Raw genomic sequence first — 9,472 nt, forward strand, 5'->3', positions numbered from 1 at the left:
ACTGCAGCGTTTGAAGGACCTTACAAAATACTAAACCCACTTTCTTTATTTTCACAGATAGGGAATGCGGTTTCTATGATTGATTGATACGTTCACCCTCCTCTCCCCTTGCTCTCTGAATCTGCAATCCAAAAAGAGTCCAGCTTTCATGAGTGGAATCTTCTGCCACTGAGTTCAATCTTTTTCCTCTTTTAAAAAACTTCTTGCCAGCAAAGCCTCTGCTATGCTCATTCCTGGTTATTGGCAGCTAGCACGGTTTCTAGTATTTAAAAACATTAATGCATACATCCGAACAATGATATTCAAGATGTAGTACATCTTAGTGAGCCAGAGAATATCCTAAACACATTAGGAAGTCCCACTCTCCCTCCCTATCCCTGCATGATGCTGGCTGCAATATGATGGGTAAGAAAACAGACTCCGGGGCCAGGCTCTCCAGGTTGAACCCAACTCTGTGTGACCGTTGATAACTTGCTTAACGTCTGAGTGGTAGTTTCATCATCTGTAAAATTAGGACACTGGTCATATACAACTCATCAGTTGGCCGAGAGCATGAAACAAAGTCCTTGAGAGTTTAGAAAATTCCCTGGTACATAAGCACTATACTGTAGGAGAGATCACCCTCCTTTTAAAGTTTGAGTCATATCAATATCATCCTTGATCATGTTAGAGCAGAAACTCTCCAGGGTTACAGATTAGAACTTGAAAGAGCTGTGCTCAAGACCGAAGACAGAGTGAAGAAAGACAAAGATGGAGGAAGTGGGGGGAACAGGCACCCTTCCCTTTTGCCGAGAAGGTGTTTACTTTTCTTTAAGTATTTGATTGCTGAGTTGGTGACTCTTAGCAATATCAATTAAGTAACCACTTAGCATTTCTCCCCTGGTATTTTCCATTCCAGCGCTGATTTTTATTTACTTCATTTCTTCCAAAAAATGGCAGAGATGCCCTCCCAGGAGTTTGATTCATCAATGTGACAAACTGTGGTTGAACTGTTCAGGAAGACGATGGTTTCCTGCTAAACTGCAGGCAGGATTGCTCAGATCTAGAGCAAATATTTTGTAATATCCAAGAGGAAAGAGCAAGAAAAAACAAATGAGGTGAGAATTCTTTGTGACCTTAAATGTACATGAAAGCTAAACCCATTGCTTCAATCCCAAAGGGAGCTGCTTTCCGCACAAGGACAGTTGGTCATTCAAAATGGACTGATCATGGAATCCCTGCATGTATGTACGCACAAAATATAACATTAAGAAAAGCAAGATAGTACCTAGACAAAACTCCTTTGTGGTCTCTAGAAGGAATTTTTGGCCTTTTGGGTGCAGGAGGAATTCTATTTCTGGGTCCGGGTGCAGAATTCATGAGTGTATTCATTTCATGAACCATTTGAACCATAGTGGATAAAGGTTTTGAAGGTAGCATATAAAACATGAGTTAATTGATAGTAAATCTTTTCCTAGCTAGGAAAAGGAATGGTTGAAACGATTGAATAAAACATTGTTGAAGGTATGGTAATGCTTGGAACAGAGTTTCAGAGTTAACTGACATCTCGGGCAAAATGAGTCCCTTCTCCACTATGCTGCAGAACGCCAGGTCCCTGCCACTACTGTGGGCTTCTCGTGCCTTATCATGATCATTGCTTATGACATTGGGTTTTTCAAAATAGACAGCCACCTTCCTGAGGAATTGCTTGATCTTATTTCTATTTCAGTCTTCAGTATCTAGGGCAAGGAAGAGGCACATTATCAGTTTTTCATTTTTCATCTGCTGAACAGGTGTGAGAACAGAGGACTTTCCTTTTGGATCCTGTCAGGGAGCTTCCCTGACCTCATAGAATCACAGGACCATAGGGACAAAGGTTTCCCAGAGGCCATCCAACCAACCTACTGCTGATGGCTAGGCACAGTGATCATCTCTCCCAGTGCATGCTCAGGGATACTAGGTTTTTGTTATATATTGTGCAGGTGTTTTCTACTGGTAAGTAAAAAATACAAAATTAATGGAATCAAATCTGTAAATTTCTACCCTATGTCTACATTTCTACTTCCTGCATCTTTTGTCTTAAGGAGTTCTTTCTCACTCAAGGATTTTAAATATTTCCTTCAGTATTTTATTCTAGTACTTTTATAACTTGGTCTTTTAAATGTGTTAATTTGATTTTTAAATTTAGGCTTTTAATCAACCTAAGATTTGTTCAATGTATGAAGTAGAGACCTATTTCTTTCCAGAGGACAGCCAACTGACCCAATATTTCCTTAGTCCATCCTTTCCCTGGATTTGGAGGTGTCACATTAATCATACAATGAACTCCCACATTTTCACAGATTTATTACCTGACTCTCTATTTTACTTTATTAATTTGTCTCTCAAAGTCATGCTGTTTTTAAATATTGTAGGGCTAATTCTCTCATTTTTTCCCTTTTCAAAATATTTTTTTTTCTGTTCTACTCATCTACCCTTCCAAAAATGCCTTAGAATCAAAATCCCACTTTGACAAAAGTCTTAGAATCCCTTTTTCAAAGTGGAATTTTGATTGGGATAACAGTAGAATTATGGATTAATCACGGGAATTGATGTCTACGCACTGAATCTGTCTTTTAATAGGGGTCCATGATCATGATCTTCCTTTATGTTTTTTCACTGAAGTTTCATAATTTTCTTTCTACTCTTGTGCCTCTACTAATTTCTAAATATCTTAAATTTTTGTTATTATGTTAAAGGGGATTAATATAATTTTAATTATTACTGTCAATAGGAAACCTATTGATTTTTTAATATTTACCTTGATCTTGCTGATTATTCTATTTTATTGGTTATTTGATTCTCTAGTTGTTCACTTTTTTTAATAATATTCATATTTCAGTTCTCTTTCTTGACTCATTTCTTGCAATATCTAAAAAATGTATTACAGCATTAGTGAGAGCAGGAAAATTTGTTTTAGTCTTAATTTTAATGGAGATTCTTACAATACTTCACCACTAAGCAGGCTGTTATGTGTTTCTAGCAGAAATTCCTTGGCAAATTAGGATGCAAATGGTTTCCAGTTGTCTTTTCACGGTTTATCAAAATGATTAGACATTTTTCTTCCAGGAATTCTTTTCACTTTTTTCCTTCGATGTTTCTTCTTAATTCATATTAGTTTTTATCATATTGTTTTTCTTATTACCAGATTAGTGCTGTCATCATAATGGCAAAATTTTCCAATGTGAACTGCTCTTGTTTTCACAGCATTGTTGCAACTTAATTATGTCCATTAAGAATGAAAGGATAATTAAATTATAATACCTACTTAAATGTTATGCTCTAAATGCTGGTGTCCCCATAAATTCACATATTAAAACCTAACCCTCAATGTGGTGGTGTCAGAGGTGGGGACTTTTGAAGGTGATGAGGTCATGAAAGCAGAGCCCTCATGAATGGGATTCATGCCCTTATAAAAAGTGACCCCAAGAGTTCCCTTACTTTACCACAGGGGGACATGGTGAGGAGGCGCAGTCTAAAAACCAGGAAGTGAGCCCTCACCAGACATGAAATCTGCCTAGCCTGGACTTCCTAGACTCCAGAGCTGTGAGTGATAGATTTCTGTTGGGTATAAGTCACCAGGTGTACAGTACTTTGTTGGAGCAGCCTGGATACACAGGAACACAACAAAATATTTCCTGGTATTGGGAAAGTATGAACTGAACTGATACATGTAACAATGTGGATAAATTTTTTAAATGTCCCGCATGAAACCAGGTGTGGTGGCACAAACCTGTAATCCCAGAGGCTTTGGAGGTTGAGATGGGAGGAGTGCAAGTTCAAAGCCAGCCTCAGCAACTTAGTGAGGCTCTAAACAACTTAGTGAGATCTTGTCTCAAAAATTTTAAAAAGGGGGGACTGGGGATGTGATTCAGTGGTTACGTGCCCTGGGTTCAATCCCTAGTACCAAATAATAATAATAATAATAATAATAATTTCAAAATACATATGTATGCTGCATGAAATAATTGGAACAAGAAATACACATTATATGACTCACATGTAAAATTCTAAAAAGTTGAAGCGATCTAAAGTGACTTTAAAAAAAAATCAGGGCTGGAGGTGTGACACGGTGGTAGAGCGTTTGCTTAGCATGCATGAGACCCTGGGTTCCATCCCCAGCACCAGAAACGAAAACAAGCAAAACAACAACAACAACAAAACCTCAGCAGATGTCTGGGGTGACAGAACTGTTCTGTATGTCATTTGGGGTGCTGGTTTCAGGGGCATTTACACTTGTCAAATTTCATTGAACTTTATAGTTAGAATGGGTGGTTATATGTGAACTAAGCCTCAAAATTGATTAATAAGAAAAAATTGTATACTTCTGCCAGAGTCTTACAGCCAGAATTGTGCTACTTGTAATCTGAGCCACTGAAATATACATTTCCCTGGCAAAGGTCCCCAGTGGCCTTCATGTTTCAAATCCAGAAGGACAGCTATAAGTCAGCTTTCCTGTAGAATCTGACACAGTTCACCAGGGTCCTCTCCCTCTCCTGGTGTTTCCCCATCTAGTCGGTTATTGACTTGGCCTTCTTTCCTTGTCTCATTTGATGACTGGCCCTGAGTGCTGGACACCATGGGTTCTTTTCTCAGCCATCCCCTCTCCACATCCTTCACTCTCTCATGCAGGTAATCTCTCCCACTCTGTGGTGTGCAAAACCAAACTTACCCTTGTTCTCAGACCTCACGTCTGAGCTCCAGATCCACACCTCAACTGCGTGTGCGGAATTCCTTCTGGGAGACCAGGGGCCCACAACTATACTCTAACCTGCCTGCCAGGGTTGCTCTTCCCATCATCTCAGTGGTCCATTCACCCAATTGCTAGAAAAATGAGATAATTCATTTCTTTCACCCTCCATAACTTGTGGACTGCTAAGTGTCGCTTCCAAGTAGGACTCACATCCACCTCTTTATCCATTTCTTTGGGTCCCTGGTTGAAGCCACTGTCATCTCTTGCTACTGAAATGGCCCCTAAATGATCCTGTGGCTCCCCACTCAGGGCCATTGCAATCTGTTCTTCACGTGGAAGAAAAGTGAATGTTTTAATGTAAACTTGTTTCCACTGTCTGCCTTAACCTGGCAGAGCCATGGGGGTATGAAGTTTTTTTAACTTCAGGCCCTAAACAGTACATGAGCCATGGTGGAATGGAGTAATTGCACTTAGGATAAAACTCCTGTAATCCACCTTGCTCTCAGTGCCTTTCATGCCAGTCTCCCCTGTTCCTTAGCCACATCCCACTTGCTCTTCTTAATTTCCAACCACACTATCCTGAGTCTGGGTTCTTAACTTCATGCCTTTGCATGTATTTCACCTTGTAAGGCAGAGGGTGTGCTTGCTGCTCCTGGATGACCTGTGTCTTGGAGATCTATAACTCTATTTTATCAGTATGCGTAGTGTAAGTATACCCAGAAGGGGGCTTAGATATCAATATGTATATGTGCACCGATAACTAGAGAACAGCTCATCACCCAGTCTGTGTTTTGTGAATTGCTTCCCCAAAGGTTCATGTGTTGGAAACTTAATCCCCAAATTCATATGTCAATGGTGTTTGGAGGTGGGCCTTTGGGAGATAATTAGAACTGGATGAGGTCATGTGGGTGGGGCCTCTGTAATGGCATTGGTGGCTTTTTAAGAAGAGAGACCTGATCTAATCACTTGCTCTTGTCTCGTCACGTGATGTCCTCCGCCATTTTATGATACAGCAAGAAGGGCCTTGCCAGATGCCAAGCAGATGCTGACACCCCCTCTTGGCCTTCCAGACTCTAGAACAAAGACCCAATAAACTTCTAGTCTTTACCTGGTTTCAGGGGTTTTGTTATATCAAGAGAAGACAGACCACGACACCTAGAATGCTTGTTTACTAAGTAACGTAGAAAATAAAGTTCTCCAGAACATTGTCACTCAATGTCGAAGACCACCCCTTTCTGATCTTAAGGTTCCAGCCACCAAATCGTGATCATTGCTAACCAAGGGGGTCAGTGAATCCAATTAGTTTGTTTTATGAATTAGAGCAAACTACTGGAGAGCAGAAATTTTGTTGGGTTTGTTGTTATATCCACAGGGCCTAATGCAGAGCTCAGTACATAATACATAGCAAATAAGGATTAATTGACCAATGGAATTTGAAATAAGAACAAAGAGAACTTATTTGAGCATTCTTAAGAGATATTTCATGTGTATTGTAATGTTTCAATGAAAGATTATTTACCTTGAATGTGAAGAACCCTATCTGTTCTAGATTTTCAATATTTGGGGGGGGGGTTAATATGACTTACCTGAAAGCAAAGACCAGAATGATTGAAAAACATTAACTAATTGAAAAATCAGTTCATCAAGCAACAACGTCATATAGGACACAAGATATAGTAAGAATTGTGAATTGGAAAGCACATAAATTCTAACCTTTTAATATAGGTATTCCACGTGAAAACAGACAAATGATATAAATAAATATCTACTGTTTTACCTTAATAGAATGAATCTCTACATCATGTACAATCACAAGACTAGGATCCCAATTAGAATAAGATGTACTCCATGTTTGTATAAATATGTCAAAATATACTCTACTGTCATGTATATATAAAAAGAACAAATAAAAAAAAAATTTTTTTAAAGAAAATACCAGGGTTTACCTGAAAATGGGGACAAAAATCTTACTGATTTTGTAAATATTTCAACGAAAGTATCATAACTTGCTCAGAAAACTAAATCTTGCAGTGCCTCTTCATTCTTTAAAAACTGATATTTAAGAATACTATGCAATGATAGAGTATTTACATTCTTAATATACAGCAAAACATTTGCCTGCTGTAGTGAAATCTCAACAGAATCTGTTGTAATAGTTACAAAGTGAAGGAAGGCTTGGTGCAGGAAGTCTTTGAAAACCTCTTTCAGTAACATCCGCTTGCTCTTGCGACAAGCTTTTTTTTTTTTTTTTTTTTTTTCTTTTCTTTTCTTTTTTTAGTTGTCTCTCCTATGCCCTGGATGTTTCATTCTTAAGTTAACCTCCAGCAGAGTCATCTTGGGCTGATTCACTCACTCCACACCCCATGGATTTAGCCACTGTCACAGCAACTACCCACTGGGTTTTCAGATCAGAAAACTTCCCCGGCATCCCAGTTCTGTAGTTTAAAATACATGTAATTAGATCCCTGAGAGTTTAGTTGTAGAAATGTTCCTGTACTTTATAATCTGTAGATGTTATGAGGCATCAATTTCTCCAAGGTTGAAGCATAACAGCTCCTTCCTTAGTCCTGAATTTTTATATTTTATTTTCTTTGACTTGGATTCCCAAGCCCAGATGTACAATTTTTTTTTTTTTTTTTTTTGTAATAATCTCAGTTCTTGGCAGTGACATTGGGGATAGGGGCTTATGGATTAGTACCATAAAAAAAAACATAATTTAGCAGATTCTACTGAAATGTTATTTACCTTCTATTTTTAATCAAGTCCAGGTCTGCCTTGTTAAGAGAAAGTTTACTGGAGATTGTAAAACTATGGATCTTTCATTTTAACTGACTAAGATGCACAACTGTGAAAGGACAATATGAATACTGACATGCAAAAAACTCTTACAATAGCTTAGATAATATTTCTCCTCCTTCCAGACAAGATTCTTTGGTGAAATTCAGGGGCTCTGGCTTATGATGTGAGGTTGCTATCTTCCATCCAAGTACTAACCAGTACTAACTAACCAGGCCTGACCCTGCTTAGTTTTCATGATCAGATGAGATCCATATCTGGTTGATTTTTGCACTTGGGAACTTTGAGAGGCAAGTCCCTATTCTTCCATGAGATCATCTTCAGAACAGGACTGCAGTTTTCAATCATAAGATTGGTGTTAATATTCAGTGAAAATGCAAATGTCAGACACCACACAGGAGGGCTGGCCCTGAGTTAGTCCTCATTAAATATGAGGCACTTTCCCTGCCCTAAAGACAGGATAGTAATCTGACCAATGTAGAAATTGTATTAACTATTTGTCTTAATTTTGATGATTTTAAAATCGCCTTTGAAAAATAAATAGATCAATAAAAACAAATGAATAAATAAAAGCAACCTCAACTTCGTGATTCTTAACCAGATTTCCCTTCTTTCCTCTTTCCAGGATTGGCTGCAACTTTCTTTGGTACATATAAGGTAGCGTTCCTGATAAACAAAAACTCTGAAGTTATTAGGAAACTGGTTCTCCACACCTATGACTTCACAAAACTGCATGGCTGCTTTCACGACATTTTGATTTTATTTATTAATTTTCTTTATGTTTTAGCGTTAGCTTAGGAATAATAGAGTAAGGTGGGAAATGCTCTGGAATTGGTATACCACTCAGTAAGTTTCTCTCAGACCTTGATAGACATTACCTCTCTTTGGGGCAGTGGCCTGCACAAACTGTCCCCAAACTTGCTGCTTCAAACTTAATTGTGTTTTGCAAATTGAAGTTCTTTACTGTAAGTCAACTGTAACTGTAAGTTAGTCCAATTTAGCATCAAAACTGTCCAAGCATATAGGACTAAATCTAACAAAAGATACATATGTGTTGTATATGTGTGTTGTACATGTTGTATGTGTGTGTGTCCTGTGAAGAAATCTTTATTTCCACGAGTTCGTTCTTATATTACTTTCTAAAAACTTTATGATTTTACTTTCACAATTAAGTCTACAGTCCATCTGGTGTTAATTTTTGTGGCGGTTGTAAGGAAAAAAATCAGCATAATTTCCCAAATGTCCCAGAACAATTTATGGAAAATTTCCTCCACTCACCCTCAACTCTGGAGTCCTGCATCTGTTGTAAATATGATGCCCATATGATTTCTTATGCACACTGATTAAATTTTGAGAGTAAAAGAGACCATTGCTAATACAGTCGTCCCTTGGTATCTGCAGGGGCTTGATTCCAAGGCCACCCTTACCGCCATTCTCTATCCTCCCACGCCTCCTGGATACCAAAGGCTGAGGGTACTCAGGTCCCTAACCTGAAATGGTGTCGTGTCTGCATAACAACACTATCCTCCCCTGTACTTTAAATCATCTGTAGATTACCTATAATGCAAATATAAATAGTTGTTATACTGTATTATTTAGGGAATGGGGACAAGGAATGAAAATTTGTACAGGTTCAGTACAGATCCAGTTTTAAAAAATATTTTCTCTCTGTGGTTAGTTGAATAAACAGATGCAGAACCCACAGATCCAGAGGGGCAACTGCATTTGCATTAGGGTAAGGGGCATATGTAGGTAGTTTTTGGCAAACTGGACTGATGTTCCTCTTCAGAAAGTAGGGTGCATATTGCATGGAACTATTCCTAGGCTCTCTGTTCTATTCCATTTCTGTCCATCCCTGCACTGAAACTCCTCTTCGTTATTTCTGCAGTGTTAGAATAAGTCTTGATGCAATTATGTTCTCTCACCTGATTATCTTGGACATTCCTGGTCTTTTACAAAGTTATT

This window comes from Sciurus carolinensis, chromosome 7, assembly GCF_902686445.1.
Source record: "Sciurus carolinensis chromosome 7, mSciCar1.2, whole genome shotgun sequence".
Lineage (NCBI taxonomy): Eukaryota > Metazoa > Chordata > Mammalia > Rodentia > Sciuridae > Sciurus > Sciurus carolinensis.